The sequence below is a fragment of the Pinus tabuliformis genome, chromosome 9, assembly GCF_031772625.1.
Source record: "Pinus tabuliformis cultivar Carrire ecotype Pingquan chromosome 9, CPIR1, whole genome shotgun sequence".
NCBI classification, from domain to species: Eukaryota; Viridiplantae; Streptophyta; class Pinopsida; order Pinales; family Pinaceae; genus Pinus; species Pinus tabuliformis.
In genome coordinates, this window is record NC_142307.1 from 1,530,408,800 (window position 1) to 1,530,416,247 (window position 7,448).

At 34.5% G+C, this 7,448-nt stretch overlaps 1 pseudogene; it reads left to right on the plus strand.

Moving 5' to 3' along the window:
• Positions 1-2,410: 2,410 nt before the first annotated feature.
• On the plus strand, positions 2,411-3,779 carry LOC149154435 (C4-beta,C20-epoxidase pseudogene; annotated as a pseudogene).
• The last annotated feature ends 3,669 nt before the right edge of the window (positions 3,780-7,448 follow it).

Genomic DNA, 7,448 nt, shown 5'->3' on the forward strand with positions numbered 1-7,448 from the left:
AATGGCTTTACCATGCCTTCTATTCCGACATCCATTACCTTCCTGCTCGTCGTTGTTGCCCCTGTTCCTGCTTGGGCCATCTATGTGCGTCTCCTCCATGGAAATGGTCATGGGAATGTGCTGCTCAGTCTCTTCTGTAATGGAGATGGAGATAGTGGCAACAATAACCGGGCAATTCAAAGAGCTACGGAACCGAAACTGCGTCGTGCGAGGAGCCTAATGGGGAGGCAGAGGTTGTGAGCTGCCACCTCTTCACGTCTTGAGCAGTGGAGGCCGACTCTGCCTCTGCCACTTCTGGCATTCGGATACTGACCTGCAAGACTATACTGGTGGGGATTTTCGACAGAGGAGGCAGGGGAAGCTGAATTATGGCTATGCAGAGCAGGGGTGCGAGAGCTTCCGCCTCGCGTGCCACCACGTCGGTTACGCATTCGAAGGCGGACCATGGTGGAAATAGGAGTAGTTAAAGAGTCAAGGGGAGCAGAAGAAGGATTAATAGAAGAACTTTGCGCGGAGGTTACTGAGTGCTGGAGGATAAGAGCCGAATTGCAAAGGTTTTTATAGGAATGGTGGAAGCCATTACCGAGATCAAGACAACATACAATCCAGCATCTGTGCCCAATGTTGGTTCGCTCAGTCGGCTCTCCCGCCTGCGGAGGGCATGCACAGTGAAACAGGGGCAGAATGACATGAATGTTCTCCGGCTCCATGGTTATGCAGGTAATGGCCTTGCCTCGACTAGAGCAAGCATTAAATGCCACCTACGAGGTTCCATGAATATCATTCATGTTGATCTTGGGATGGTTGCAGAGGGCCATGTGGATGCCCCGCCCACCGTCGCCCCGTCTCATCAACATAATCGCCTTAATTAACACCTGCATCCAGGGGGTACTTAAAATATATTATTAACAAAAAGATATTTCAATGTCAGCTATGTATATATTATATATGCTCGGCATGGAGTTTATACATGATTCACACACACAAATAGAGAAACAAAAAAATATTTCAATGTCAGCTATGTATATATTATATATGCTCAGCGTGGAATTTATACACGATTCACACACACACACATAGAGAACCGTTATAAATGCATCTTAACCCTAGATCTATAAGCAACCAAAAGAATCAAATCTCTTGAGGTGCAAACCTTTTTTAAATTTTACGCTATAAAAAATGGTTTACACTTTGAAAAATTAAATTATTATTATTATTATTTTATAACTAAAAAATATTATATTTGTAATTTCATCATATTATAATTATATTTAAAGATATAAAGTAGTCATTTGTTATAGATAATAGCTTAAGATGCATATTATATAATGTAAAAAGAAATGACATGTAAAAATAATATCAATGATAGTACATGAAAAAATAAATATAATTTAAATTAAAAGTTTTTTTTTTTATATTTTCACTTTCCATTGTGAGCGATATGTAAATTATTAACATTTTAAATGTGTCTATATATAGAGATATAACAGATATATAGAAAGGTGCGTAATAAATATTAGTAAAGAGGAATCAAATATTTTTACATATAAATTTTCGTTTTCAAGCTTCAGTGATCCATAATGAATTAAGCAAAGTCTTTCTATAGAAATCACATAGGAGAAATTTTTGGCCTAAGTGTTTCGAACCAACAAGTGTGGTTTATCATCAAAACCAAATTTTTCTTTAAATTTTATATTGAAAAAGACTTTACATTTTGAAAGATTAAAAAATATTAATAAAGAGGAATAAAATCTTTTAGATATAAATTTTTATTGAAATTTTGAATTAAAAAAAATTACATTTTGAACAATTAAAAAATATTAATAAAGAAGAATAAAATCTTTTAGATATAAACTTTTATTGAAATTTTGAATTAAAAAAAATTACATTTTGAACAATTAAAAAATATTAATAAAGAAAATCAAATCTTCTAGATATAAATATTTCTTCACATTTTATATCTTAATAAACCAAAATTAAAATAAATCTGAACTAATCTTACTTAGCAACTTAAATATTTGGCACACAGATATTCAAATTAGATTTAAAAGTTCAAGGCCATTGAATATAATGGAGTTCCGAATCGAGGAAGTTAATAATTTTTTAGACAGAGGTCCATGCATATTCAAATCCGTAGCCACTTGTATTTTTTTTTTAATTAAAAGAAAATATTTTGATATAAATTATTATATAAAAAAATAAAAGACAACTCGTTTAATTTTTAATTTCTTCATGGTAATTGAATGCGGATCTATTCATTTGTAACTGAATGCGGATCTATTCATTTGTAAATAAAATATTTTCTCCATGGTAACTGAATGCGGATCTATTCATGTGTTTCATTCCTTTAAATCAGTTGTTCAACGCTTCAATCCTTCGTTTGTTGTGAACCCAAATCTAATTTTGAAGCATGGAATTAGATCTCCCCGTTATCGATCTTGCGGCCCTTCATTGGAAGTCCAAAGCAGAAAGCAATGAGCAGCAAGTGAGGAGAAGCGATGAAGAGCTTCAAAAATTGAGGGACGCTTGCCAACAATGGGGGTTCTTCCATGTGATCAACCATGGAATCAACCCAACTCTTATTGGAACAGTAGATTCCATTGCTCGGGATATGTTTTCACTGCCCACTGATATCAAAGAAAAGGCCATTTTACCAACTTTCTTTACTGGTTATATCCAGCCGGAGATACGTCCCATGGGAAAAGAATCGGCACCTGAGAGCATGATTATTCCCAATGACCATATACTCCATCAAGTCTCTTCCAAGTTGTGGCCCCAAGGAAATCATAGATTTTGGTAGGTTTTTGAAACACTGATTTTCCTTTCTTTCTTTTTTTCAAATTATGTAATTTTGATTTCTATATATAGATTATACAATATAAATATAGTTTCATTTTAACTTGGATAAATTTATTTCAGTGTTAATTTATTAATAATAGAGAGGAATTTCACGGGATTTTAGATAGATAGATCAGATTAAGGTAATATATTAGACATGATGAAGATTCTAGAAACATCTAATCTAAATAATTGGGTTGTTTTATTGAGCTGGTGATTTATTTTGTTCATTTTCTCTGATAATTTGTTATGATGAAGCGAACATATCCAAGAATATAAAAGCGAGTTGAGGGAGTTGTCACGTGAGATCCTAAAACTCATTATTTCCAGTTTGGGTGGGGATGTCTCTAAACACTATAGATCAGCCCCCTTCGAAAATTGTGAATCCCAAATCCGCATGAATTTCTATCATAATAACAAAAACCCGGAAGCAACAACTGAGGATCATCAAATATTCTCTGAAGCTCATACAGACATTGGGTGCCTTACTATTTTGTACCAAGATGATGTGGGTGGTCTTCAGATCCGAACAAAGGAAGGAGAGTGGGTTAATACAAAGCCCTTGCGTGGATCCTTTGCTGTTAATATTGGCGACTGTCTACAGGTCAAACACTGCAACACATCTTTCTTTGGAAATTAGAAATATGTTTTAGAAGTAGAACAAAATATAATTGAATGATGTTTGTAAATGGCAGATGTGGAGTAATTGCAGATACCGTAGCGCAGAACACCGCGTGGTGTATGGAGGATGTAAAGTGAGGAGGTTGTCGATTGCCTTATTTATGTTTGTGCAAGACGAAGCTGAAATTTGTGCTCCTCAAGAATTGATTGATGACAAAAGCCCCCGTGTGTATAGAGCATTTACATTCAAAGAGCTGAGGGCGTACTTCAAGAATGTTGGGCCAAGTTTAGGCGGAAGTGATGCTTATTTCCGAATATAATGGACTTTGAACGACATTCAATGCTCAAAAAATGTCACTATAGTAATAGTATAGGATTATTATGATTGCATTATGATTCAGATTTAAAACTTTCTAAAGTTTTTGCATTTTAAAGAAGGTTTAAATTTATGTTCATTTTTTTTGCATTTTAAAGAAGGTTTAAATTCATGTTCATTTTTCTCTTTTTTTGTGTTTGATAGATCCATGGTTAAGATTCATCTACACTAATATAATTATAGAGTGTATCTTTGGCATTAATTTTCTTGATATTGTTACAGTGAAGGCTTAACTACAACATTTTTTTTAATATACCTATAACAAAGATATTTTATACGGAAATTCTCTCTATGGTTGATTTCAATGTAATAAGTGATTTTTAATCTTCCTCAAGTAATTTGTTTGTTTTTTTTCTTAATTTCATATTTGGATTGAGCCTATGCCCGCTCCAATGTTTGATAATAGAATGACTTGTTCACAAACAAGATGCTGCTAAATTTGGTGGAGCTTGAACACCCCTTGGGATAATTAGATTCCCTTAAAAATGACTTCCATTCCCAACCTCTCCCCATAAAATTTAAACCTGAAATATTTTAATATTTACATATTTTTTATATATTGTAAAGAAATTTCTCATTAAAATAAAAGAATTAAAAACAAAAAGATTTAGCTCATTAAAATTGGGAATAACCAACACAACTCAAAATTGATAAAAACTATTAACCATGAAAATGATAAAAATGAAAAAAAAAAAAAAAAAAAAACCACCTCATACTTTTAAACCCCTTACCCCTTACTTTTCTTTAGTAATGTAAACTATTTCTACTTAGTACAATAAACCTCCATTTGATAGTAATGTAAGTTATTTCTACTTATTAGATTAAACTTTATTTAACAATATCGCGAGTAGTTACGAAACATTACTAAGTGTAAAGGAAACAAAATAAAAAACAATGCTATGCTATATATATATATCATGAAGTTTAATTACGTGTCTTCATGGTCTCTGTCCCTAAACCTCCCTTAGATAAACCTCCCTTAAATAATACGTTGAATTCTGACCTGCCTTCAAAGTCTCTTCTCCCTTAATAAATCAAAGAATCTTTGATGACAAACTGCAAACTGCAATGATGATGCCAAGTGGCTTTGTGATCACATGAAAGGATTTATTATATATTTGTGTTATTGCTACGAGAATAGCAAGGCTTTGGCGTTCACTTTGAGTAGTTAGATTTTGTTGTAGGATATTACATATGTATGGTGACCACGCTGGCAAAGACGGTAGACACATTGACAATTAAGGTGGATGGCACTGATCTCAAAGCAGAATTGGCAACCGTTGGAGTTCTGAAATAAGTTTATGGACTTTACGATCCCCTCCCTTTAGAAACTAGTGAAGAACAACAAGCTAGCGGCCTCTAGGACCAGTTTATGGGAGATTCTGATACACAGAAGGAAGAAGCAGTTTAGATTGAACAAACAACTAAAGAAAGCATGGAAAAGGAAGCCAGAGATCATGTACCAAGATGATGTGTGTGTGGTCTTCAAATCCGAGCAAAGGAAAAGAGTGGGTTTATACAAAGCCCTTGCTTGGATCCTTTGTTGTTAAAATAAGTGACTCTCTACTAGTCAAACATTGCAACACATGTTTCTTTAGAAATTATGATTATGTTGCAGAAGTTAAATAAATAATTGAATTCTTTTTGTAAATGGAAGATGTGGAGTAATTTCATATATCGTAGCACAAAGCACCACCTGTTGTATGGAGGATGTAAACCGAGGTTGTCGATTGCGTTCTTTATGTTTATGTCGAACGAAGCTAAATTTGTGATCCTCAGGGATTGATTGATGAGAAGCACCCCCGCATGTATAAAGGAAATACATTCAAATAACATAGGGCTTACTTCACGAACGTTGGCCCGAGTTTGGGTGGAAGTGATGCTTATTTCTGAACATAGTGTTTTGAAAATAGCAACAAGAAATGCTATAAATAGCATTGCTATAGATAACATTTCAAGTACCAGTGTGGAAAATAGCAACAAGGAATGAAAAAATAGCATTGCTATAAATAGCATTTCGTGATAGATTCTGATTTTAATTAGTCCCTAAATTAAAATTGAGAATTAAAATTCGAATTTGATCTTAGCAGTTGTTTGTAAAATAATTAATTAATTCATCTTGAGTTAATTAGTTGGAGAAAATCAAACATAAAGTCTGTGTGAAGACATGCAACAATTATCCCTTTGATTGAGGAAGTTATCCCTTAATTAAGGAGATAAAGATGAGTTGTATTTGAGTTGTAATTAGTTAGCTCAGTTCATTGAGTTAAGTCCAGTTAAATTAGTTCCAAACAGTTGGAGGAACTAATTGTGAGTTCAATCAGTTAATACATGCATGCATGCAACTAGTGTTCTCCAGATAACTGAATATTCTCGCATAAATAACCAATGCATGCCAGTTAAGAGAAAGACCCAATTGAGATTAAAGGAAGGGATAGTGTACTATTAGTTGGAAGAATTTTCCTATAAAGGAAACTCATCCATGCAGAAGGAATTATCTCCTTCAAGATTGCACAATTATTTCAGAGGTCAGTGTTGTGTGTGAGAGGATTATTCACACAGGTTGCAGCTAGAGGACCTAGGAGAAACTGTGCAAGGAAATAGGAGGCTTGGAGCACTGAAGGAAGGCATATGTGTTGTCTATTCTGTCTATGAGCAGTAGCGAGGGATTGTATTGAAATTTGAATAGATTGTGAGCTAAAGCTTTGTGTAATCTTGAGATATTTCCATTTGTATGATAATACATATAGCGGGATTTTTAGTTGAGCGTTTCCCTTGAGTATTTTTTGTATTTCATGTGTATTGATTCTTCTTCTGGTTATATGTGTTCTACTTGATCTTACTCAAATCTATTAAGTTTCCGCAAGTTTGATTGTAGAAGTAGATTAAAGTATTTTGCTTTAGTATATTGCATTATCAAGTTAATCTATAGTGAGAATTTCTACATGGTATCAAAGCTGAGTTTATCAGAGCAGTGAACAGTATACGAAGAATAGAATTCGAAGTTACAACCAAAAAAAAAAAGAGCCACGAGTTTGCAGAGAATATTTGAAATTTTTTGTGCAAAATTTTTAGAAACAAATAGTAGATTCGGATTCCTTGTGGAAAAATACCCAAATTCAAAAAAAAAATCGGCTGAATCGGGTTCAGATGAGGGAGATATCACTGATTTAAAATCAGCTCTTTTTCTAGAAAATTTCGTGACGGCGGGAAAGATGAAACAAATTGGTGTGCTAGCCAAGAACTTGTATGATCTTGAGGTTCAAGATGCATGCAAAGCCTTGAGGAGCAAGGCAAATGTTGGATACTTTGTGGTTGAGAGGGAGAGTACATTACCTCTCAACATGCAGCGCCAGAAGAAGTCTCAAACAATTGTGGAAGAGCCACAATTGGTGAAGCACCTTCAGGAGGTTGTGGAGCAACCACAAGTGGAGAAGTTGAGAGGAGATCGATTGGAGACATCCAATCATGCAAAGACCTCCAGTAGGGGGAAATTTCGAGTCAAGTGGGCAAAGGGATCACATGCATCCATACCTCCAGGTGTGAGGTAAGGCAATGTGAAGTGATGGTCCTAAGAAGGCTGAAATAGGGGTAGGATCTTTGAGGTACCCAA